Consider the following 25,904-nt stretch of genomic DNA (forward strand, 5'->3'; position numbering starts at 1 on the left):
AACAGCCCTGCTTGTCTGCTGCCTCGTTTATCCAGGAAATTGTTGTCACAAAACACTGGAAAGCCAGGAGAGTTCTTGAGGCAGCTTGGGGGTCATTTGCTCTGTCTCAGTTGGGCCACTTCTCAGGACCAAATGGTCCCCCTCTCCAAGGATCTCAGCAAGAGGCCTATTATGAGTGCTAAATTCTTTTTTTTTTTTTAAATGGGGGGTGGGTAAAAGAAACAATCCCTCCCAAACTAATTTCCCTGCTGTGAATGAAACCATTTTTCTTAATATAGTGAGCAATTAAAAAGCTCTCTGTTGCACCAAAGTAAATGCACTTTACACAGATAATGCAAATGCCTCAAGTTGCAGCATTTTTCCCTTTGCCAGCTCTCAGTGAGCAGCCATTTAGCTTTAATTGTTCTTAACAGTGCAGGCCAATTAAGAATGACATAGGCAGAGCAAGGATTATTTGTTAATCTGCAAAAGGTATACCAGACAGGGCCTGTTTTGCCTGATGTTTCTGGCCACATGGGAGAAGGATGGGAGAAGGAAAGGAAATTTAACCAGCTGGAACTCTCCAAGAAATCCATAAGTATTAGTGAGCTATCAGTGATAAGCAAGATAAATGGACAAATGAAATGTAATAGAACCAAACTTTATGAACCACAGACTTGTTCCACAAAAAATACAGGTACTGCTGAAAATATAGCCAAAATGATAAGTGAGAGATGAGCCAGCCCCACATCCAGACACCCACATGTACATCAATGCCTGATACACATGAAGCCCTTATAAAGGCATCCCCCTATACCTGTGGATCCAATTATCCACTCCCCATCACTTATCTGTAAAAGGAGACTCTATACTTACAGGTGCCAAGAACTCATCTCACTTCTTTTGCAGCCAGTTATAGAATACTAGAGGACGAATTTGTAAAGCAATCAGCCAGAATACTAGAGGAATGCTGGCAGATTCTCTAGCAGATGACTGCTTCTTGCATTCCTCATCTAGTGTTCTACAACAGGCTACAATGGAAGGGAGATGAGTATTGGGCACCACAGTAAGTATAGGGTCCCTTTTTATCCACATGTTGGCAACCTTCAGTCTCAAAAGACTATGGTATCATGCTCTGAAAGGTGGTTCTGGAACAGCGTCTAGTGTGGCTGAAAAGACCGATTCAGGAGTGACAATCCCTTCCACATTGGGAGCAAGTGCAGTCTGTCCCTGGTCTGTCTCCCTGGCTATGGGCCTTCCTTCTTTGCCTCTTTGCCTCAGACTGTTGGCCAAGTGTCTCTTCAAACTCGGAAAGGCCATGCTGCACAGCCTGCCTCCAAGCGGACCGCTCAGAGGCCAGGGTTTCCCACTTGTTGAGGTCCACTCCTAAGGCCTTCAGATACCTTTTGCAGGTGTCCTTGTATCGCAGCTGTGGTCTACCTGTAGGGCGCTTTCCTTGCACAAGTTCTCCATAGAGGAGATCCTTTGGGATCTGGCCATCATCCATTCTCACGACATGACCAAGCCAATGCAGGCATCTCTGTTTCAGCAGTGCATACATGCTAGGGATTCCAGCATGTTCCAGGACTGTGTTTGGAACTTTGTCCTGCCAGGTGATGCTGAGAATGCGTCAGAGGCAGCGCATGTGGAAAGCGTTCAGTTTCCTCTCCTGTTGTGAGTGAAGAGTCCATGACTCGCTGCAGTACAGAAATGTACTCAGGATGCAAGCTCTGTACACCTGGATCTTGGTATGTTCTGTCAGCTTCTTGTTGGACCAGACTCTCTTTGTGAGTCTGGAAAACATGGTACCTGCTTTACCGATGCGTTTGTTTAGCTCGGTATCAAGAGAAAGAGTGTCGGACATCGTTGAGCCAAGGTACACAAAGTCATGGACAACCTCCAGTTCATGTGCAGAGATTGTAATGCAAGGAAGTGAGTCCACATCCTGAACCATGACCTGTGTTTTCTTCAGGCTGATTGTCAGTCCAAAATCTTGGCAGGCCTTGCTAAAACGATCCATGAGCTGCTGGAGATCTTTGGCAGAGTGCGTAGTGACAGCTGCATCGTCGGCAAAGAGGAAGTCACACAGACATTTCAGCTGGACTTTGGACTTTGCTCTCAGTCTGGAGAGGTTGAAGAGCTTTCCATCTGATCTGGTCCGGAGATAGATACCTTCTGTTGCGGTTCCAAAGGCATGCTTCAGCAGAACAGCGAAGAAAATCCCAAACAAGGTTGGTGCAAGAATACAGCCCTGCTTCACGCCGCTTTGGATGTCAAAGGGGTCTGATGTGGAGCCATCGAAGACAACAGTGCCCTTCATGTCCTTATGGAAGGATCTGATGATGCTGAGCAGCCTGGGTGGACATCCAATCTTGGGGAGAATCTTGAAGAGGCCATCCCTGCTGACCAGGTCGAAGGCCTTCGTGAGATCTATGAAGTCTATAAAGAGTGGCTGTCGTCGTTCCCTGCATTTCTCCTGCAGTTGTCTAAGGGAGAATACCATATCAGTGGTGGACCTGTTGGCTCGGAATCCACACTGTGATTCTGGATAAACGCACTCTACAAGTACCTGGAGCCTCTTTAGTGCAACTCGGGCAAACAACTTTCCTACAATGCTAAGGAGAGAGATGCCACGGTAGTTGTTGCAGTCACCCCTATCGCCTTTGTTCTTGTACAGCGTGATGATGTTTGCATCCCTCAAGTCTTGAAGATTCCTGTAAAAGAGCCATTGTTCATCCTAGGCGATTTCAATGCTAGAGTAGGTGCTGATAACAGTTCGTGGCCCACTTGTTTAGGTCAGTTCAGCACTGGGAAGATAAACGAAAATGGCCAATGTCTGCTAGAGTTTTGCTGTCATCACAATCTCTGTGTCAGCAACACGTTCTTCAACATGAAGCCCCAACATAGAGTCTCTTGGAGACACCCAAGATTAAAGCACTGGCACCAGCTCAACCTGATTCTCACCAGACACTCCAGCCTTCCCAGCATCAAGATCACACGCAGCTATCAGGGTGCTGCCTGCGACACCTACCACTCCCTGGTGTGCAGCAGTGAAACTGCAAACAAAGCGACTGTACCACACGAAAAAGGAAGGAAGACCTCGCATTGATACCAGCAAGACCCAGGATCAGAGAAAAGTGGAGGAATTTGCACGAGCGCTTAAGGAATCTCTTCCAGGCCTGGTCAATGCAAACGCATCCAACAGATGGGAACATTTCAAGAATGCCGTTTACAACAACGCTTTGTCCATATTTGGCAAGAAGACCAACAAGACGGCAGACTGGTTTGAAGCCCACTCTGAGGAGTTGACACCAGTCATTGAGGAAAAGAGGAGAGCTCAGGCAGCATACAAGGCCTGTCCCAGTGAGCACAACCTGCAGGTCCTCCGAGCTGCTCGCAGCAAAGTCCAGCAGATTGCCAGGAGATGTGCTAACGACTACTGGCTCCAGCTCTGCTCCCAGATCTGACACGGGCAACATCAAGGGGATGTATGACAGTATCAAGCAGGCCCTAGGTCCAACGCAGAAGAAAATTGCCCCTCTGAAGTCTGCCACAGGTGAGGTCATCCAGGATCGGACGCAGCAGATGGAACACTGGGTGCAGCACTACTCTGAGCTATATTCCAGAGAAAATGTAGTCACTGAAGAAGTGCTGAACAACATTGAGTGCCTGCCTGTGCTGGAGGAGCTTGACAGTGAACCAACCCTAGAAGAACTTCATGTGGCCCTGGACTCCCTTGCCTTTGGCAAGGCTCCTGGAAAAGACAGCATCCCTGCTGAAGTCCTAAAGTGCTGCAAAGAGATCATCATCACTGAGCTGAGCTCTGCTTTTTATTCACAGTTTCAGTATTTGCAAGGGGGGGTGAGAATGCATCACCTTCAGATATGGGGGCAGATCTTTACATGCAAGCTGCCCCACTTGTTTCACAAAAGCAGCCCCAAGTGCACAATAAAATGTGGCATTTGCTGCTGAAAGATGTGGTGATGGCGTACAAGCTGAGATTATTTTAAAGGAGCCTTGTGGAAGACAAGGCTGTCAGTGGCTCCTAGCCATGATGTTTCATATTGGCTCCCAATCCAGAAGTAGTACGATTCTGAATACCAATTGGTGGGAAGCAACGGTTGGCAAGATCTCCTCCTTGTGGGCTTGCTGGAGCATCTGATGGGCCACTGTGGGAAAGGAAGTGTAAAAATAAATGGACTTTTAGTCTAACCCAGCAGGACTCTTCTTACAGCCCAATCCTGTGAAACTCCCTGAGCGGCAATACAGCAGCCGCTGCTGTGTTCCATGGGGGAGTTTGGGCATATTGAGGCCTCCTTGGGGTAAGAAGACATTTGTTTCCTTGCTCCAGAGTAAGCCTCAGCAGTCTCCATGGGTCAACTTGAACAAGACCCACCTCTATAGCTGGTGCAAGTTTGTGTTGACCTGTTAATACTGATCCAAGACCTGTTCAATAAATAAATATTTTAAAATTTTTCTAATACTGGTGTGGACACCATGTGCTGGACTTTAACTGCACATGATCCTTAATTAGTGTTGTCCACTTCAGATGAGGCACAGACATAGTTCATACAAGTATGTACATAGTTTGATATCTTTTCACTTTATTAACCAACCTGTGATACAATGCAGCTAAATGCATGAACTGACATCATTGGAAGGTGATGTGGAAGTTCTACAGGTGCTCGTGTGGATCTCATTCACACCTGCAAACACCAGTTCAAGCCATAGTCATTGAATGATGAATGTGCAAGTGGATGTGATTCACTGGACGTGATTCAGACCTTATGCTGTTTTGGAAACAAGTTTCAATTGTTTCATTTCTTTCCCAGCAAGCTTTGCTTAGAATGTTGGCTGTGTTTAGAACACACCATGAAATCAAAAACGAAATAACATCAGTTACAGAAATAATAAAGTGTGCTTCAGGCTGTAGAGCAGAAGGAACTTGGAACTTCCCTTGTTACTCATTCCTTCCCGGTGCTGTGTTGAGAGCTATGCTGGGATTCCCAGACTGCTATTAACAATGGTGGGAATTCTGTCCTTTTTTTGGTATCCCTTTTGCAGTTGACTCTGTCAGCATCCCATTTTCTTTCCTCTGTAGCACCTCTGCACTGATATGAAGAGTGATATGTCTACTGGTGGTGGTGAAAAACTACATCACTGCTGCCTTCCCTGAAGTGGAGGCCTGCCAGTGCCAATCATTGTTACAGAGACTAACTCATCTCAGCTGCCCATGAAATCTGAACTCTTCCTTGGGGTTTTATACCGTGCTACAGACAATCAATCCAAAGACGTTGAGCTCTAGAAGTTTAAAGCAGGCATGGCAAGCATTCTTGACCTGACATGTGGCACTGGGATTTAGCCATCCTCTTCAAGAGCTGACTGTGGAGTAAGCTAGTCCAGCTGTGAGAATGACCGTGCCAGGAATAACAGATCACATGGCTTCTCCAAGAAACAGATTGAGGTTAGGTTGTGACCAAAGGATGTGAAACAAAATCTAAAAAGCCTTTGAGAGACATTGTGTCAGAACAATTACAAATCATTGCGGAGCCAAGGACCCATTATTGACATGCACTTCGTATATTCTTGTTGTACGCTTGATCGCAGATAGTCTAAGTTCCTGTTTCCCCATATTCTTAGTTCAAAGTTTTAATGAAAACGCAGGTAGCATGGCCTTTTTCAATGATACCTTTGGCTTTCCATGCCAAAGATCTTGCTGAATACATAGCCAGTGCTTGTCACATACTGATTGCAAAAATGACCTTCTCTGCACTTTTGAACTAATAAACTAGGAGCACTTGGGCACATGTGTTATATAGCATAGGGCACAATCCTATCCCCTTATGACAGTGCTTTCCAGCACTGGCATAGCAGTGCCAATGGGACATGTGCTGCATCCTGCAGTTGAGTGTCACTAACGGAGGCCTCCTCAAAGTAAGGGAATGTTTGTTCCCTTACCTCAGAGCTACATTGCCCTTATGTCAGTGCTGGAAAGCACTGACATAAGGGGTTAGGATTGCACCCATAGAGTACCTCCATGAGCCTACAGGAGAAGGTGGTCTAAGATTCTTTGGAAATAACCATATAAGGCTTTAAAGGTAACCACCATCACTTGGAATGGTACCTGGAAATCAACTGGGAGCCAGTGAAGATCAAACGTTACCAGGGGAGTAACTGGATCTTTGTCCTGATCATCACATACAGTCTGGCTGCAAAATTCTGGGCCAGTTTCTGAAACTAATTCTGACACTGTTAAATTGCTGACACAGATCCAAGTTGCCCCATTAAGCAGGCTGGGGCACTACACAGGGTAAGGGACAAATTCCACCTGCTCAAATCCAACACTGGATACAGGGTCCTGGCACTCCCACTGCCCCAGTGTTGGATAGGATTGGGCTGTCCATTTCTAAAAATTCCTGTGCTGATGTTTTGACCAAAGGTCCATTTAGTGATGACAAATGGATGCAATAAAACCACTCACTTTTACACTAAGTGGCAGCAAAAATATCAGACGTTTAAAAACAGAAACTCTATTAAAAATGCTTGCAGTCCATGAAAAGTGATTATTCTAGAAGTATCACTGAAGAATAACAGAAGCAGAAAAGATTGGACTCAGACCAGAGAGATCTGGGTTCAAATTCCTGTTTAACCATGAACTTCACTCGTCATAGATATTTCATTTAAATCAAACCAATTTAAATCATTGGTTACAGACAGTTTTCAATTTTGTTGTAATTTGCATATTTCATGAATGAGAATGCATACTAGCTACTATGTATATTCTTTAGCAATGATAGTCAATGGGACTTACTCCTGAGTAAGTGTGGGTAGGATTGCAGCCTAGGATTGTTAAAGATGTTCCTGCTTGACGATATCACTTCTGGTCATGACATCACTTCCAGTGGGTCCTGACAGATTCTCATTCTAAAAGATGGGTTTCGGTGCTAAATGTGTGAGAACTACTGAGTTAGAGAATTTTGCTCCCTAGGAGCTTCTGGTTGTTGCAGCACGTGCGCTATTTCTGGTAAAATGTCTACATGAGTTGAGAGACGAGGATTCACTGGCATACCTGGGGGGTCACAACCACTCCGAACATGCTGGAAGTAATTGCTGTGACATCATCACATTACCCCAATTACTCCCAGGTCAGGCGGGCGGATATCATTTGTGTTTCTGGCCCTGGGCAGCAGAAGAGTTAGGAATGCGTCTGCAAGGCTCTTTTATGAAACAAAGGATTTCTGTTTTGCTCTGTCAGTCCACATGCAAAGACACTATGCAAGATTAATTTCTATAAGAAAAAGCACCCAGGGTGTTTGTAGTTTCCTGTGTTTCTATTACTATAGGAAATAGCAGGCACATCTTAAAATCTGTGTTTGTGAACATCAAACTATTCTCTCCACATTCATGAACAATAACATATCAATCCTTTGCAGTGAAAACAGGCTCCATCTCCTTGCACTACATGCAAGGTATAAATAGAATAGAGAAAGCCTATGGAAGGCCTGGGCTCCAGAAACAGGCAGAAGCATATTTGGACACGTAGATGCTGAGAAAGCATGTTTTAGGATTGGAAAATGTCCACTGAAAGTATAAGCACAGAACTCGGCAATGCGCACGACCTTAGAGATTGACCCCATGGCAGCATGTGTGCCTTACATCAGTGTAACTTGCCAGGGCCAGGAGTAATTTCATCCAGGTCTTTCTTGCTTTCCACTGCTTCGCTGGCCCTGGAACGTTGCAATTCGCTCAACAGTGAAATTACTTCCTGTTGGGAAGATGCTATTTTTGTTAGCAGATGCCAGACTTGCGCAGGCTGATTTCTGAGACAGAATCATGGAAAAACTGCTTCCTTCATAAGCAACACCCCTGTGGACTAAGTAGGTATTCAGGTTCCCACAATTCTTCACAGAATCTAAAAGCATCTGTTACAGAGAAGAGGGTCAAAGCTGTATTTCTTATTTATTTTTTTCTCCATCTATAACTACAATAATCTAAAGGGGGGAAAACCATGCCAGATTAGGCTTATTTATATGCTTTTGTCTATGCTATATAATTAATTCTCATTTTAAATATTCTAGTCCAACACTGGTTTCCTTGCATTTTTTTTTACATAGCTCGAGTTAGGACATATGTACACAGCAGCAGACTGCCATGCACTTACCCCATTCGACTGGGAGCACTGGGACCTATGTGCAAAAAGTGGATTCATTGTTGCCTTGGAACTCTCTGCACGTTTCCTTTAATTGCATTGGGATCTGCAAGCATAGGCCTGATTACAGTGAATGGAGGAGCTGTCAGGCATGTGCAAGAGAAAAAAAAGGGTTTTGATTTTATTTTTTCTATAATTTTGTTTTCATGCATTTTGTTTTTCATTCTTTTTTTCATTTAATTATTTTAATTCATTTTTGTTTTCTATTCATTCTCATTTTTGGTTCTAATGGAATGAAGTTTTAAAATGTCACTTCCAGCAAGTTGCTCTGTCCTTTCTGGAGGTACACTGTACAGATGCCTCTGTCCTGTGGCCCTTTTTATTACACATTTGCACCAGGACACAAGATTGTTTGGCAGCCTCATTTTGTCATTGTAGCAGCTATTTTTTCCACACACACTGCCCCAGACAATACTGTATCCAGGGCAGGGCCAGCTTTAAGCCAATTAGACCAATTGGACCCCACGCTAAGATAATCTACTCTAGTCTTGTCAAATACACACACCACATTGCAACTAACATTTGGAATTCTTTTCTTTCAAAAGAATTAATATTTTTACAAAATAATTTCTCAGTCACTGAACAAGTGCTTTTGTAACTATTTACTTTTCAAAGGTAATCTACACACTTTGTTGGTTTACTTGTAGGCTTACATGTATGCAATTTTATATTAAAATGGGCTTAGATCCATTTGGTCCATTAACTCACATGCATTTTTGAAGCGCACATTTTGATTGTTTTCCATTCTACCGTGGAGATATAAAATCTGTAATAAATATTATTTATCTCCAAGATTCTACAGACCTTGGCTGTGAACCTGGGGCCCCACAAAACATGTTTCTAATTGGGCCCCACAGCTCCTAAGGCCAGCCCTGATCGTTGGGCATATCGGTAATAAAAAATATCCACCAAAGGAAATGGGTGCATGGTGGAACTCTAGACAGGAATAATTTGTTATAAGATTTATACTTTATTTCATTTTTGTAAAATGAAAATGAAGGGCAACAAATGGGAAGAGTCCAAAAACAAAATACCTATTCATTCCATGTTACAATGAGAATGGGTACAAATGTTTGTATTTGAACATGAAAGCACATGCCTACTGGCAGTACTGAAAATGCTGTTGTTTCAATCACAAATAGAGGGACCAAAGCTTGCTCCTCCATCCAAAAGATTATCAGCACTGGAGGAGCTGAGAGTGCTATTTGTCTTGATCACTACAGAGACCACACAGAAGGAAGATAAGCAAATCCTGCATCATGCTGTATAAGCTAGCTGGTGTATAGTTGTACTTTGAGGCTCTGCCTCTGGTCTGGTGATAGGGAGAAAAAGGAATGCGACATTATGCCTGCAAGATCACAAATGCTGGCGCTTAAGTAGCAAAGTTATAATCGGCACATATGAGAAAAGAGGTTGAAACCATCCTGAATGTTGTCATTTAAATGTTTCACTTTTTTTTCCTAAGGCAAATGGTGCACTTGTAGGCATATGATCAGAATCGAAAGCTCGATGAAAGCCAAGTGTGAATACCCCACTGCCCCACAACAGTTCCAGTTTGGTTCATGAGCTTCTCAGTGTGCTATTTACCAACACATACAATTTACAGCAACAACAACAAAAAAGAGGATAACAGCAGGCAGCCCAATCCTGAGCTGCCCGGGGCGCCCAGGCTTGGCGGCACCAAAAACAGCTGCCACCGGATCCTGCGTGCCTGGGCTACAATGGGAGGTGCCTCGAGAGAAGGGGACATTTTTCCCCTTCCCCCAGGTAAAGTAAGCAGCTCTGCAATGGGGCTACTCTCTTTACCACCGACAAAAAGGTCGGCAGTTAGGTAAAGGCGCTCATGTAGGGCGTGGAGCCCTCCACGAGTGCCTTAGATCCTGTGGAGCACAGCTCCATGGACTCACCTCCCTCCCTCCCTCCCCGGTACACCTCCCGCCCACCCCCCTCCCCGCATAACACCTCCATGTCACACCTCCCTTCCCTCTCTCCGCCCCCAGCCGGCCCCCCCTCCACAGAATGCCTCCTCCCCGCCCCTGTCCCGGCCCCTGCTTACCGTGCCGTGGCTCGGTGGTCCATGAGACCTCCAAGTCACAGAGACTGTGCGACCACCCCGCACTAGCCCAACACTGGCCGACACTGGGCTAGCATGGGCGGGAGCCCAGCAGTGAGGCTCGCAAACGTGCCTTACGGCATGTTTGCAACAGTGCTCGGTAGTACGAAGCCATACCGCCAAGCGCAGGATTGGGCTCTGAGTCATACACCTCTAAAGTGATGTGTTTTTTCCCACAGTTTTGACAAAAGTAGATTAGTCGTCACACAGTTGTTGCTTTAGTAACATTGTTGCACAGCAAATAAACAAGGAATCAACCCTACACATAGAAAGCAAAAAATAGCTACTAAACTGGTCTTGTTGGTTAGACCTTTTTGCTCTGAGAGCCATAGGTTGACAGCTTCTTCTTTGGCCTGTGAGCTAATCACTAGTATGCTCCGTTGTGGATCACAGATGATGACATTGGAATATAAATGTCAGCTCGTTCACAGATCACCTGACCATGTTAGGCCTTGTCGAAAATCATTGGAAGCCCTTAGGATCCCAGTGCACAGGTTTCAACAGAACGGGAAATGCTAAGCTGTCTTATTTTTATAATGGCTGGCTTTCATGAGCATTCACATTTTCCCCTTGGTATGGTATGCTAAGGGATGGATTGTAAGGGATGAGTGTGTAGAGATTAAGCATGTACTCTGAACAGTTGTGCACATTGCTTTACTGTTTCCTAAACCATACTTTATTCCATGGTTATGTACTTAAACCAAGATGTTTAGTTCAAGCCCAGCTCAGTAGCATAGCTAAAGGGGGGCACAGCACTAAGTTTTGCAGGGCACCTCAACATGCCATGCAAGATGCCTTCCCGTCACTGTCAGAGCCATTCCCAGCAGTGAGAGCAAAGTGGAGGCATCTCCTCTGCTTTGCTCTCACCACAAGGAATGGCTAGGGGAAGAGGCAGCTTGCACAGCACATTGAGGCACCCTGCAAACTTAGTGCTGTGCCCCCCATAGCTATGCTACTGGTTCAGTTTAAGATCGTGACTTGTGGGGGCACATGTACTGTAAATATGTGGACTGGACAGCTATTCCCTGCTCTGGTAATCTGAACATTATTACTATGCTGTCATTATTGTAAGAAGCCAAGTAGCACAGATGAATGGCCAATGTTACTTTTGCACATTTAAATAAATAACTGTGCATTTAAGCTGTTTTGTGACCAATGTGTTTGAAGGCTACTGCATAATACTGCTTTGGCATATCTTACTCCCTGCAAGGATTAGTTTTAAAAGCCATAGCATAATGACTGAAAAAAGCCAGCCTTACACTAGCATATCTGCTAACCTTTGAAGAGATCAGCATGACCTTAAAGGATGGAAATTACATCTGACTGCCATTAAACAGACTTCCATTAAAAGGCTTGTTTGATAAGGGCAAACTACAAGGAAATGTTTGATTCCATAAGCACAAAAGCAACATAAAACATGAACGGAAATGTTAAAAAGTCAAACAGCTGAATACCATCATACTGAAGGAAGACAGGAAAAGGAACAAATCCTATACCATAGTGCTAGGCATGGCTACTCAGCAGTAAGCCACACCAGGTTCATTGGGATTTCCTCTCAAGTAGCAGCCCAATCTTACAGTATAGGCATTTTATGACAGCTGATCTTCTTAACTGCTGTCCTAAAAGGACCAGAGATGGCACAAACACTGCACCCCAAGTGCCTGCGCATTGCTGCTCTGAATGGCTCCAATGGCAACTGGGAGGAACCATTAACATGGGAAGTTGTGACATCTGCTGTACTTACCGCCCTGCCGCCCCCCCCCCTCGGTTACGCTACTATCCCACACCCAAATGTGAGAGCCAAGCCTAAAAATGTTCAGAAATATTGTTTGGAGGAGCTTCATTCAGTTAGCATTTCACTCCTGGTCCAAATTGGCTTGGCCGTAGCACTGTACAGCTGTGGTTTCTGAAATAAATGGCAAGAGTTAACGTGCTGAAAATTTTACACGTTCCCTGAGCAACAAAGGAATGGAAGACAAATGTTACAGTATTACTGACAACACCAGTAATGCTTGTGTAAGCATTTGCTTCATAAAATACAAAATGTAACATTAAAACAAAGTTGTTTTTTTTTTTAAAAAAAAGGAAATATTTGAAGCAGGCTTCTCCACCTGTCACCTCAGCCTAGTTTTCTCACACCCCTTTTTTCCAAACATTTTTAAATATATCAGCTCATATATTGCTTTTCATTCTTGATGCACACTAATTTTGTTTTTTCTTTAAGAGCTTCTTCTCTGTAAGAGGTTGTTTGCTATATTCTGGAGTTTCAGCCCTATTATATTTGTCAGTGACGAGCTCTTTTGGCTATTAATTGGTCGGGGTAAGGCTGCTGTGGGTCAGTGCTCTGGGTCATTGTCTGGAATAGTGGATTCTTAACCTGGTAAGAGGCTGAAGCATGTGTCAAGGGTGTATTAGGGCATATCAACAGCCTGAGGTCAGGATATCTGAAGTACTATCTTCTTCTTTGCCAGCCAGCCCATCAATTAAGAACAATGGGCAAGGTCTGGGTTCTCCTCCACCATTGGACATCAGGGAGGTGGTTACTGGAGAAAGGGTTGTGACGGTCTGGGGTCACTGTTGCTCAACAGAGAGGTCCCAATCCTACGATGTGCCAATGTAGCTGCTGCCATTATCTCTCTGTGGGACCACATCAGGAGCAAATGGTTAACCCCCTACCTGCACATTGTTTTCTCAGTAACCAGGAAAAAAAAATGCACAGGAAAAAAGCCCTCACAAAATTGCCCACAGAACAAAGCCAACAGTCAGTGGCGTAGCTAAAGATCGTGTAGCCTGGTGCCAAGTTCAAAATGTTGCCCCGGAAGTGTTGTCACAACTGGAAGTGATGTCATGCCCAGGCTTTTTAAAAAGTGAAAGTTGGGAGGATCCCACCTCCCCCCCCCCCAGCAGCTCACCACCCACTTGCTCTGCTGCCTCCCCCCCAGTCAGTGCCATAGCTAAGGCATATATCTGCTACCTGGGGTCAAAGAAGATTTTGCAGCCCCCCCCCCCCACATGACAAAATCAAATCTAATTAAGTAAATAAAAAGTTATAGGTTCCATGCTGTATTATAATAATATCACATTGGCACTCAGAACCATCTGTCTTATAGGTCAGTTTGGAGTTAAGCAAATCCACTTTTTGTTCCACAAGGCAGTTGTGTTTTCATAAGAACATAAGAACAGCCCCACTGGATCAGGCCATAGGCCCATCTAGTCCAGCTTCCTGTATCTCACAGCAGCCCACCAAATGCCCCAGGGAGCACACCAGATAACAAGAGACCTCATCCTGGTGCCCTCCCTTGCATCTGGCATTCTGACATAACCCATTTCTACAATCAGGAGGTTGCGCATACACATCATGGCTTGTACCCCATAATGGATTTTTCCTCCAGAAACTTGTCCAATCCCCTTTTAAAGGCGTCCAGGCCAGACTCCAGGCAAGGAGTTCCACAGACCGACCACACGCTGAGTAAAGAAATATTTTCCTTTGTCTGTCCTAACCCGCCCAACATTCAATTTTAGTGGATGTCCCCTGGTTCTGGTATTATGTGAGAGTGTAAAGAGCATCTCCCTATCCACTCTGTCCATCCCCTGCATAATTTTGTATGTCTCAATCATGTCCCCCCTCAGGCGTCTCTTTTCTAGGCTGAAGAGGCCCAAACGCCATAGCCTTTCCTCATAAGGAAGGTGCCCCAGCCCCGTAATCATCTTAGTCGCTCTCTTTTGCACCTTTTCCATTTCCACTATGTCTTTTTTGAGATGCGGCGACCAGAACTGGACACAATACTCCAGGTGTGGCCTTACCATCGATTTGTACAACGGCATTATAATATTAGCCGTTTTGTTCTCAATACCCTTCCTAATGATCCCAAGCATAGAACTGGCCTTCTTCACTGCCGCCACACATTGGGTCGACACTTTCATCGACCTGTCCACCACCACCCCAAGATCTCTCTCCTGATCTGTCACAGACAGCTCAGAACCCATCAGCCTATATCTAAAGTTTTGATTTTTTGCCCCAATGTGCATGACTTTACACTTACTGACATTGAAGCGCATCTGCCATTTTGCTGCCCATTCTGCCAGTCTGGAGAGTTCCTTCTGGAGCTCCTCACAATCACTTCTGGTCTTCACCACTCAGAAAAGTTTGGTGTTCTCTGCAAACTTAGCCACTTCACTGCTCAATCCTGTCTCCAGGTCATTTATGAAGAGGTTGAAAAGCACCGGTCCCAGGACAGATCCTTGGGGCACACCGCTTTTCACCTCTCTCCATTGTGAAAATTGCCCATTGACACCCACTCTCTGCTTCCTGGCCTCCAACCAGTTCTCAATCCACGAGAGGACCTGTCCTCTAATTCCCTGACTGTGGAGTTTTTTCAGTAGCCTTTGGTGAGGGACCGTGTCAAACGCCTTCTGAAAGTCCAGATATATAATGTCCACGGGTTCTCACACATCCACATGCCTGTTGACCTTTTCAAAGAATTCTATAAGGTTCGTGAAGCAAGACTTACCCTTACAGAAGCCATGCTGACTCTCCCTCAGCAAGACCTGTTCGTCTATGTGTTTTGAGATCCTATCTTTGATGAGGCATTCCACCATCTTACCCAGTATGGATGTTAGGCTGACCGACCTATAGTTTCCCGGGTCCCCCCTCTTTCCCTTTTTAAAAATAGGCGTGACATTTGCTATCCTCCAATCCTCTGGCACTGTGGCTGTTTTGAGGGACAAGTTGCATATTTTAGTCAAGAGATCTGCAACTTCATTCTTCATAATAATAAGAATAATAAGTTAATAATTCCTTAATAACTCTTGAGTGGATGCCATCAGGGCCCGGTGACTTAGTGATCTTTAATTTATCAATGAGGTCTGAAACATCTTCTCTTTTAACCTCTATCTGACTTAACTCCTCGGTCAGGAGGGGCCGTTCAGGCAGCGGTATCTGCCCGAGGTCTTCTGCCGTGAAGACAGATGCAAAGAACTCATTTAATTTCTCTGCCATCTCTAAGTCTCCTTTTATCTCCCCTTTCCCTCCCTCACCATCCAGAGGGCCAACCGCTTCTCTGACGGGTTTCCTGCTTCTTACATATTTGAAGAAGCTTTTATTATTGCCCTTAATGTTGCTGGCCATGCGTTCCTCATAGTCTCGCTTGGCCTCCAGTAACACCTTCTTACATTTCTTTTGCCACAGTTTATGTTCCTTTTTATTCTCCTCATTAGGGCAAGACTTCCATTTACGGAAGGAAGCTTCCTTGCCCTTCACAGCCTCTCTAACTTGGCTGGTTAGCCATGCGGGCACCCTCCTGGATTTAGTGGAACCCTTCTTTCTTTGCGGTATACACCTCTGCTGGGCCTCTATTACTGTTGTTTTAAGCAGCCTCCATGCACACTGGAGAGATTGGACTCTTTTTACCCTACCTTTCAACTTCCTTCTAACCAGCCTCCTCATTTGAGGGAAGTCCGCCCGTCGGAAGTCAAGGGTTTTTGTTAGAGATTTGCCTGGTATTCTTCCCCCAACGTGCACGTCAAAACGGATCGCAGCATGATCACTGTTCCCCAATGGCTCAGTAACATTTACATCTCTAACCAGGTCCTGCGTACCGCACAATATTAAATCCAGAGTCACCTGTCCTCTGGTGGGCTCCGTGGCTAGCTGCTCTAAGCCACAGTCATTTAGCACATCAAGAAATCCGGTTTCCTTATCGTGACCAGAACACAAATTGACCCAGTCAATATGAGGATAATTGAAGTCCCCCATGATTACAACCCTGTCCCCCCTTGTCACCTCCCTGATCTGTTTCCTCATTTCAAGGTCCCCATCCGATTTCTGGTCTGGAGGACGATAGCACACCCCCAGTATTACATCGCTGCACAAGCCTGGTAATTTAACCCACAGAGATTCTATGGTGGAGTCGGACCCACCTTCAATCTCTACTTTGCTGGATTCTATCCCTTCCTTAACATAAACGGCCACCCCACCTCCAACACGCCCCTGCCTGTCCCTCCTGTAGAGGGCTCCTTATAGCCCGGGATTGCGGTATCCCACTGATTCTCCGCATTCCACCAGGTTTCCGTTATGCCCACTATGTCAATATTTTCCCTTGTCACCAGACATTCCAGTTCTCCCACCTTTGCTTGTAGACTTCGGGCATTCGCATAAAAGCATTTGTACACGGAATGCCCCAGGATGGGCTGCTTATTCGCTCCTTTGTCCCCGCATCCTCTCATTGTGCCAAACCGTCTATCACATCCCATCACGCTATCTTTCCCAATTTCTTCTCCTACTCTGCCTTTGTCTTGTTGTTCTCTAACCTCTCCATCCTCATCCCATAGGGATGAGGAGTCCCGAACCAGATGCCCCTCGGCTCCTGTCGGCCTTCCCCCAGGAATCAGTTTAAAAGCTGCTCTGCCACCTTTTTAATGTTATGCGCCAGCAGTCTGGTTCCATTCTGATTCAAGTGGAGCCCGTCCCTCTTGTACAGGCCCCGCTTGTCCCAAAACGTTCCCCAGTGCCTAACGAATCTAAACCCCTCCTCCCTACACCACCGTCTCATCCACACACTGAGACCCCTGATCTCTGCCTGCCTAGCTGGCCCTGTGTGTGGAACAGGTAGCACTTCAGAGAACGCTACCTTTGAGGTCCTGGCTTTCAGCTTCCTGCCTAAAAGCCTAAATTTGGCCTCCAGGACCTCCCAGCTACACTTGCCCACGTCGTTGGTGCCGACATGCACCACAACCGCTACCTCTCCCCCAGCACTGTCTACCAGCCTGTCTAGACAAGAAGTGATGTCCGCCACCTTCGCACCAGGCAGGCAAGTCACCATTTCATTTTCTGGTTAATTGGCCATAATGTTTGATAGAATACAGATTTCCAGTGCAGTTTGTTGCATAGCATTCTGCATTAAATTACCTTTCCAGTGATATATAACATGATGGTATTATTCATACGTACCAAGATTTTCACAATTTTGGTCACTAGAATCAAGCTCAGCTTGTTGCCCCCCTAAAGCTTGATGCCCAGTGCAACTGCTACCCCCTGCACCCCCCTAGCTACGCCACTGCCCACAGTCATAAATATGCACAAGATAATTCCCCACATGGAAAATTGCTTACACTAAAAAATGCCCACACTGAAAAATACCCACATGAAAAAAATGCCCAGCAGAAGGGTTTGGGTTAAGGTTAGGATTAGGGTGGGGGGATTCAATGGGTTAGGGTTATCTTAAAAATTACTATGTGCCTATTTTTCTGCTGGCTATTTTTCCACTACCACTAGCTCGTAGCCTTGGAACAAGAATTTCTCATCTTTCTAGGGATCAAAGAAAGGGGGATACAAATGAGAACAGAACAATTCTCAAATCCTTCCTATCAGACAGGGCAATTAACCAGGAGCTTAATACCAGTGGCACCCAGTGCAGTAGGCCAGCGTGTCACCATCATGATGAACCTCCTCCCATGCAGTGGGCAGGGCAATGACCTGGATGGTGAGCATGGTGATGTACCTTGCCCTGTCCCACTGATTTTTTGGCTATACCTTTTGATAAAACACAGATATTTCAATGTTTGTTTTTTCATTGCATTCTGCTGTAAATTACTCATTGAATGGTATATAACATGATGGTATTATTCCTACAAATTGCAATTTTAGTGATTTTGGTCACTAGTGGTGTCACTCCCACTGGGGGTCACCTTACTAACATCTTATTGGTTCCATGCTGTGTCATAATAATATCTCATTGGCTCTTCGAACAATCATTCTCATTGGTCTGTTTGAATTAAGGAAATGTGCTTTTTTGTCACATAAGACAGTTGCATTTTTGTTTTCTGGTTTTTTGGCCATAACTTTTGATAGAATGGAGAAATTTCACTCATTTTTTTCATTATATTCTTCTGTAAATTACACATCAAATGGTATATAACATGATCATATTATTCCTGCAAACTGTGATTTTAGCTATTTTAGTCACTAGTGTGCATCACCCACCCCTGTATGTGTTACCCAGTGTGACCTGCACCCCCTGGTGATACCACTGCTTGATACATGTTTAAGAGGGAAGGAGTGATAGTGCAGGCAGGGGACTAGGAGGGGAAAAAAATCATGTTCTTGAAGGAAAATGAATCTTAGAAGAGGGCATTTTCTGTTGTGGCACTCTGCTTTGGTATGCCTTCCCAAGAGAGGATTGCCTGGTGCAAATGAGACAAGTTGAACATATCATCTTGTGCATGTGTTTGTTTGTTTTTTTCTTTGAAAATAGCAGCCGTGGGAACGGGAGGGGATGGATAAGACCTGCAGCCCAGGTGGGGGGGGGGTCTTTGTCCCATGCTGTTTTGTTGCTGAAAATTGCCCCCAAAGTGATTGTTTGCTCCAAAGGTGTGATTGCAGCAAAGCACACAAATTATTAAACAGGTTCAGGACTAGAGAACGAATGCCTTTTGTGGGACAAATGGCTGACTAGCTAATATTTGCTACTGCATGCCACAGATAGAACAGACATGCTGTTTAGTTTTATTTTTTGCTGGGAATATTTTGAAGCTTCTGCAAGTATGGAACTACTTGTCAGTGGATTTGAGTCTGGAAACCCCGAAAATAAGATATCCACAAGATTTATGGACATGTGGAAAAGTGAATGCAGGCTTCCTTGCCTTCTCCTCTCCCACTGACCTGGAACACCATCCTCAATGAATTTCGGGATTTGCTCCACTGCATACAGCCCTATATTCATTAGCTGCTCCTTATTTCAAGAGATTTCCAAGGAAATACCTCCTATTTCAGTGCAGTAATGAATGTCTCTAAGAGGTCACTGCTCTGAAAGTTTCTCACTTGGGGATGTTGGTGGATCCTTTCTTCTCTGAAATTGATGCAGAATCAGGAAACTGCCACAGGATCCTTAAACAAATCTCACCTATCATTTAATCCCTCCTCCCTAAAAAAAAAAGTACCACAGACCAGTTCCACAGTTCCACAGACCAAAACAGCATACCAGCAAATTACATTGCCTTAGCTTAGAGATAATCTTTATTGTTTTGTGGCTGAGCGTTTAACACTGATGGTTTGAGTTGGAATAAAATGTTGTGAACATTCCAACTGCACAGTGGAGATCGTGGCCAATGTTTGCAGCTTGGCATCTTTGAGAGCAGAAACATCATCAAGAAAAATCCCCAGAAATCAAATCAGTGCCAATTTTTTCAGCAAGGAGAAAAAGGTCAAAGAAAGAAGTTAAGGGACAGGGAGCCCAGAAGTGACAGCTGTAAGAAGGGCACAAAGTAGGCATTACCTGAAAAACGGGGGACCTGAGTGAAGCAGAGGTGAATGAAAAGAAGGCTTGAGCATAGCAGCAGAGGAGACAAGAAAGTGGTAAGAAAAGGCTAAGTACTGAAGGGACTCTCAAGAAACTCACCATGCTTCAGGTCAGTAGCGTCTGTATACTATTGAGAGTACTGGAGTGCTAGGATGACTGGACTCTGATGGGGTCAGATGTACTTTAAGGACAGTGTTTGACAGCACAATCCAAAACCACTCTGTGCCAGCAGAGAGCATGCTCTGCTGTTGCAAGCTGTCGCAACTGTGCCAGATAGCACGTTGCAACAGCACAGGAGTTAGTAGGGCCCATGGGAAGGTCTGGGCTGTCTTGCTGACACCAGATTCAGATTGAGTGCATGCCAGAGCAGGTGAGGGCTGCTGCTCGGAGCAGTGCAGGGGCAGGGCGGGGGAGGATGGTGACAGTGGTGGTGGGGTGGGCGGATCAGCAGCAGCGGTGCATGCCATATCCTATCCCCTTTCCCAGTCAGAAAAGCTGACACGATGCAACTCGTGCTGGCTATTTAGCAGGCACAGGTTTGAGTTGCCCCATTGTGGCAGCTGGGGCAACAGAACAAATGTCCACTTGCCTCGAAGAGCCTGCCAGCATTGCAACTTCCCCTATAAGATGCAACAGAACCAGCGCTGGCACTGCTGTATCAGCATGGGGCAGGTAGGGTAAGATTGGGCTGTCATGCTCTAAGAACGGCTATTGAGAAGGTCCTCTCTGTTTACTCAACAGTGGAACATGGAAGAATGCATTGTGGGGTGGAATCTTCAGGTAGATTCATATGGGAAGGGCAGGATCTGGAGACACCCTGGTCCCAGGTCTTTTTGGGTTTTAGAGTTCAAAATCAGCACCTTGAATTGAACTCAGTAGAATGGTAACCAGTCAAGTTGGTAAAGGATCAAAATAATCTGGCCATTCTCTCCTGACTTCATATGTGGTGACTAATCCTACTCTATGTGAAAGCACAAGAAGAGTTTCATCCATTGAACCTGAACATTGGAAAGATATCTGAACTGTTTATCATAAGCCCACTTCACCTGACACCCCTTCTCCAGCTGGGGTGGCAAAGTTTGGTGCCTCGAAAAATAGGAGAAAACCCAAACTCCAAACCTAAGGCTTAAAAAAGGTAACACTTCTGCTGGCTCCAGTAGGCCTCTGTTGAGGCAGTTGATTGTACTTCCTGCATAGGAGTATTTTGCTGGAGACTGTGAATGGGAGTCTGCTCCCTTTTTTTATAGCAGTATAAGCCCACTTAAAGCCAGCGAATTTACCCAAAGGTAAGCCAAGAGCAGCACTGTGAACTATTTGAAATGACAACTGAAGAATTGGTAGTTACAAAGTAGCTATGGTGCTAATCCCCAAACTGTCAACACTTTGTAATTTTTTATTTTTAAAGTAAGACTAATTTTTTCCCATGTGAGCCATTAAATTTCATAATCAAGAGAAAGCTGCGGTGGCAGCTAGACGTCCATCGGTGGTGACTGAATACCTGCCTCTTTCCACCACTGGGAATAATTAGAGTGAAATGAAACTGCAAACATCAATAGCAAAAGGGGGGGGAGGGAAGTTGTGAAGAATTTCAGTGAGAAATCCTGAGATTTGTTCTCGCTCGTTACTGTGAAATATAGATTTTAATGCCCTAAAGATGTTAAAATCACAATGCCCATTCAAAGGGTTTGAAATACAAAAGAAACAAAAGCTTTGCTTTTCAGACAGAAAAAAGCATATATAAATAAAAGCACATATATATAAAGATAGATGTTTTGAAAGAAGAGAGGCTAGAAGCTCCAGATGCATTAATGAACCTGTGTGTGCAGGTATTGCCAAGGTTTATGGAGAACAGACATCAGCCTTGGAGGATGGCAGTGACTGGTTCTCGTTTCTGCTGAGACAGTATTCACCTAGCTGAGGGCAATGAGTTGGAGTGGGGGGGGGGAGAAGGACCACAGAACCTTGAGATGGAGCAAAGACATTTGATTCTGTTTTTCCAGCAGGCAAGTGGAGACGTGATGAGAAAAAATATTTAAAAGCAAACAGGAGCTAGAAAGCTAATTATGGGGTGGGAAGGTCAGGCAAAAGCAAACTGTCTCATTTTAAAACGTATTTTGATAAGCGTGTACATCTTTATTAATGAAGAAAACACTCGCTGCAGTTTCAGCGGGCTCATTGGGAAGCCAGATCAGTGATTTGTTTGTGCTTGACTGAAGTTAGCTTTTTTTTTTCCCCCTCACAAGAAACGCAAAGGGCAAAGACATGGGGATCTGATTCCTAATATAGTACACCTCATTTACACAGATAGCCTGGGGGACATCGAGAACATTTAGATAATCAGGGATTTGATAAACGAGTGTGCCTGCAACACCAGGTTAGATCAGCAAAGAGCTATATAGAGAATGTACAGTGAGCTAAGCGAATGAGCTTTGGATGGCTACTTTGCAGTGGTAAGTATATGTAGGAAGTAAACCCCATTGAGCTCAGTGGGACTTACTTTTGAGCTCAGTGGGACTTACTTTTGAGTAAACATGCCTAAGATCGTACTGCAGGGTGCAGAGCACTTGTGTTCTGCTGTATTACTATTGAAAAAGACTATGCAGTCTTCTGCGGTGTTACCAAAAGCATCCATTACCGTACGCTCTTCCAAAGCATGGCAGACTTCTTCCTGGCATGACAAAATTAAGTGACAAATAGCACCACAGGCCACTTCGTGTAACTACTGAACCACATGCTTCCCCTTTTATTTCTACTTGGATTGCAAGTGCTCACCAAAATTGGTTGACACAGGTACAAATAGCCATCTTGACACCTCAGAGCAAACCTTCCCAATATGAGATGAGAAGCCAAATGAAAAACTGCACTCTGCACTCATGATGAACAACCTATTTGCTAATCCAGAGGTTACATAAGAACATAACATAAGAACAGAAGAAGAGCCCCACTGCATCAGGCCAAAGGCCCATCTAGTCCAGCTTCCTGTATCTCACAGTGTCGTGACAACCCATCTTGAGGACTTCTGCCTGCATTCCTTTAAGGGGTGGGGCAGGGGCATACAGTGACACAATCCCCAGGATCGTGCGGCTTTTGAGGAGCAGAGGCTGTCTTTTACTTACACAAGGCAGGAGCAGCCTCCCAGGGGTGTGGGGAGACCCTTGGAAGTCTCTGCAGTGCTCCCCAAGCCTCAGAAAATGTATTATTATTATTAACAATATTTACATACTGCTTTTCGACAAAATGTTCACAAAGCTGTGTACAGAGAAAATCAAACAAATAACTAATGGCTCCATGTCCCAAAAGGGCTCACATTCTAAAAAGATGCAAAAGAACACCAGCAGACAACCACTAGAAAAGACACTGCTGGGGTGAGGAGAGCCAGTTTCTCTCCCCCTGCTAAATGAAAGAGGAGCATCCACTTGAAAAAGTGCCTCTTACCCAGTTAGCAGGTGTGTAAAAATAACTATCACAACCCACTTCCGGTTTTGTGATCACAAACCAGAAGTGGGCCGCAATTGTTCTTTTCACAGTTCCTGCAGCTTGGTGAGCCCTGTGAAGGCTTCTGTGGAGCTCCCTGCCAGTTGCATACCTACCATAAGGTCCAATGGGGCAAAAGCCCCAGATGCAAAGCACTAGAGCCCCGTGGAAGCCTCTCTGAGGCCGTTGACGGGGCGGAAACTGTGCTTCTGGTTTCCTGGAAGCACAGTTTATAGCGTTGGAGAACCTCAGAGAGGTTTCTCTGATGCGTTCCTGGGCTCCATGAACTTCAGGTGAGTGGGAGGGGCGTATAGTGCAGGGGACAGCAATAGCCCACAGGGGCACCATCACGGACCTTTGCCCCGGGCGTGGGGCTGGGGAGGTCCGCTGCTGCTCCCTGCACCCCAGGGGCCTGCTACTGCCTTGTGTAAGTAAAAGACACCCGGTTCCCCCTGCAAGCAATGCGATCCTGGGGGTCGCATTGCTGCATTTCCCTGTCCCCTTCATTGCATTCTCCCCTCCCCTACCAAGACTTAACTAAGGAGATTTTCTTCCAAGGAATTTGAGAATGCCTGTGCTAATCATATTATTATAGTAGGGTAGCAGTTGCAGTGGCTGTATTAGGTTGTGGATCTAGTTGGGCTGCCCTTGGAAGCAACTGGCATTTGGATGGTAGGTGATGTGTAATGCTCCACTGTGTTGGAAGAGCAGAGCTTATGGTTCAGATTGCCATTTTTAATATTATGGTCAAAAGTAATTGCAATGGCTGAAATCCTGTTACAGTCATTGTAATGACCAAAGTATTGCCGTAACCAAAGTAATCATCTGGCATGATACAGCATTCCAAAATACTTTGCAGTGTTAAGAAATCGCATTTGAATTCATTCTCAACTGACTACAAGAAAAGGTTGTTTTTTATCACATTTGCAGTCAGCACATTATCGAAATGCAATATGGCGGTGGGCACACCATATACTGGCAGAGAATCTTACTTAAGATAATGCACCAATCATAAGACTATCCAGGTCAAAGCTTTTCTGGCAGTTAGTTATCACCATAGCTAGTATCTTTTGATAGAGCAATCCACAATGATCAGTCTTTTAAAAGTGTATCTTAGTTATATCTTAAGTGAAGTCTAATTTTAAAAATACTTCCTTTTGTCTTTTCTGAGTCATTTTAAAAACTGGTACAGGTAGGACCTCGGTGTCTACTGGAATTTGGCTTTGGGACTGTTTTGCAAATTCCCTTTCCAAACTTGGTCTAGAGAACTTAGGCCTACTTTAAGCTAATTAGTTCCCCTCTTCACTCAAAATAGCCCTAAGCCTGCAGAAAGCACTGCTAGACCCCACCACTAGGGTAGCTCACCTGTTCAACTTGCAGAGTTCCTCCTTCCTCCACTCTCCCGCCAGCAACTTCTCCAGCCACTGCAGCAACACCTTGGGCATGGCAGACACACAGCAGTCTCTGTTCCAGAATTCAAAAGCAGTCCCTATTCTAGCAGTCCTCAGAAGTTCATCCATCCTCTTACTTCCAAGCTCCTTCCTTCTGCTCTCTCAGTCTCTCCAACTTCCTTCCAGTCTCTCCAACCTCCTTCCTTCTCCATTCACCCAACCATCCATTCTCACTGCTCCAGGTGCTGCTGTTATCCCTGTAGTGACCTGGCTGCCTCTAGTGGCTGCAGCTGTGCAGCACACCCACTGCTCAAAGCCTAGGTTTTAACCCCATGCTTACCTGCCAGAGTAACGGGCCACTGTTGACACCATACCCTATCTCCTCGAAGGTTCTTGCACATTTTCATTACAAGGACTTCCTGCATATTCCAAAAACCACATTAAATAAAAGAAGTTAAATCAGAACAAAACATGACTCCGTGGGAAAAAAATCAGTGTATAAAAAGGTTGGACCTTTATAGCCTATTTGGGTGACTAAAGGCTCCCTCATGCTCAACTTGTACATTTATAAGTAGTCCAAAAACCTGGTAACCATGTCTGTCATGGTTCCTCAAGGAAACTAGTCCTATAATGGCTGCCCCTAGAATGTCCTATCGCTTGGAATGCAGGGAATGCAAAAACAGGAAATTTTTCAAAACAGGGACTGCAAAACTGTTCCCTTTTCCATGGGTCAAATACACCTGACTGCAGAGTCACTGGGTCCAGGAAGCAGTCACGTTCCTTGATGAAGTTCCTTAACATTCCTTAACATAGTAGTTATACTGCCAAGGGTATTATATTTCTAATTAATTCTGAATGTGGTGAAATACCTGTGTCTGGCAACATTTTAAAACACAGCAATTGTAAAAAAAAAAGAAAAAAAAATCCTTGATGGTAATCGCTGTGACAATAATTTTCTTAATAAACTAAATCCGCATCAAATGGGATGGTCTTAGCTGAACTAGATCATTATTTACCATTAAGCCCGTTCATTTACACTAATGATTGGAAGCCAATTGGGAGTTACAGATTTGTTGCTGTTGTTTAAATTAGCAAGTAAGCAGTTCAACAATCAGAAAGCAACAAAGAACCTACTGGGGGGAAGAGAAGAGACATTTATTTATTTATATTCACAGCTTGTGTTTATTCCAAGGGTTTAGGATGGGATATTATCTATATTTCTATGACTTGTTTGTGGGTTTAATTATCCAGCATGTTCCCAAACAGAAAAGACAAAAGGAAGTATTTCTTCACCCAGCACATCATTAATCTGTGGAACTCCATGCCACAGGATGTGGTAATGACACCTTGTCTAGATGCTTTTGAAAGGGGATTGGACAGATTTATGGAGAAAAAGTCCTTCACAGGGTACAAGTCATGGGGATTATATGCAGCCTCCAGGT

This window comes from Tiliqua scincoides, chromosome 2 (genome assembly GCF_035046505.1).
Source record: "Tiliqua scincoides isolate rTilSci1 chromosome 2, rTilSci1.hap2, whole genome shotgun sequence".
Lineage (NCBI taxonomy): Eukaryota > Metazoa > Chordata > Lepidosauria > Squamata > Scincidae > Tiliqua > Tiliqua scincoides.